Raw genomic sequence first — 1,370 nt, forward strand, 5'->3', positions numbered from 1 at the left:
CCCCCGAGCAGGACAGCCCCCCACGGCTGCCCCTGCACCGTCCTGACATCACCTACAAGATATGTGAGGAATGAAAACGCCTGGTCCGTGGCTAAACATGCGGTTCCTGTGACCCAGCAGGCCTGGACAAAGGGCTGCCTTGTGCTCAGCGCCTGCCTCCGTGGGGTGGTGAAAACTTCACGGGTCCCTCTGATGGGAAAAGGACCCACAAAGTGGGTTCTGAGACCAGAGAGCGCAGAAAAGGGGATGAAATAATTGCTGTAATTTGCTAATGTTGTCCAGGCTACTTTAATTGTTGCAGTTAGCTTTTGTTAAAGGTTAACTCATTTCTTGTGCTGTGAATACCAGGTATCCTCAGCCCACGGGGGAGGACCCAGCTCCCTCTGGCAGAGCAGGATCAGGGCCAGGAGCCCTGTGGGGAGCAGGGCAAGAAATCTCCAGCAACTTCTGAAACGGGGCCATGGCCACGTCCAAACACAGGGAGAGAGCAAAGCACCTCGCGCCCTACGCACACAGAGCCCCATGCAACTGGTGAACAAAACCTCCGCGGTTAATTAAATGAACGGGCCGTTCCCAGGCGGTGGGGACGTGCCTTGGCTTCGCTCCTTTGACATCTGCAGGCAGCTCCTGCCCACTCCCTCCCCACGAGGGGTGACAACTGGGTGCTGGGATGAGCCTCTGGAGGCTTTAACGCTGGGGGAGAGGCAAACCCAATGACCGGAGGCTCTCTTGGGTCCGACTCAAAGCACAGGGTCCGAAACACAGCGAATTCTGCTTTTTCTTTCCAATCTTGCTCAGAGAAAATCAGCACCTCTCAGTTTATCACCCAGAACTGCCCCATCAGCAGCTTGGATAGTGTCAGTTCAGTGACTATCAGCAGAATTTAATATTCTTGGAAGAGATGAATGTCTCTGTGGCAAAGGCAGATGTATGTGCTGCGAGGGAGGGAGCTGCCACAGGGGCAGCATGTTGGGCACATCGACAGCACCTCTGCTTTGGGGTCTATGGGGTGAGGGCGGCAGCTGTCCCAACCCCACTTTTGCCAGGGATGGAGGGTAGTTATCAGCAGGGGAGAGACAGCTCGCGATTTCATTTCCTAGAAATCTCTCGCTGTGGCACCCAGTTATCCCCTTTTCACAGCACCCACCGATTCGCAGGGGAAAAAGCCCGCTCAGAGGTTTGGGAGTTTGTCTTTCCCAGTCTGGGCTGAGAGGACGGAGCATCCTCAGAGCATCCCTTGGGGCAGCCACTCTGGCAGGGCCACCAGGCCGCGGGTTGAAGGCACCAGAAACGCAATATTTTGTCAATTGCTCCATCTAGTGCCATTTCAGCAGAAAAAGCGGTGGGAGCACAATGCCTGGAGCCGGTGC

This window comes from Athene cunicularia (genome assembly GCF_003259725.1).
Source record: "Athene cunicularia isolate RWA chromosome 8 unlocalized genomic scaffold, athCun1 chr8_part1, whole genome shotgun sequence".
In the NCBI taxonomy this organism is placed as follows: domain Eukaryota; kingdom Metazoa; phylum Chordata; class Aves; order Strigiformes; family Strigidae; genus Athene; species Athene cunicularia.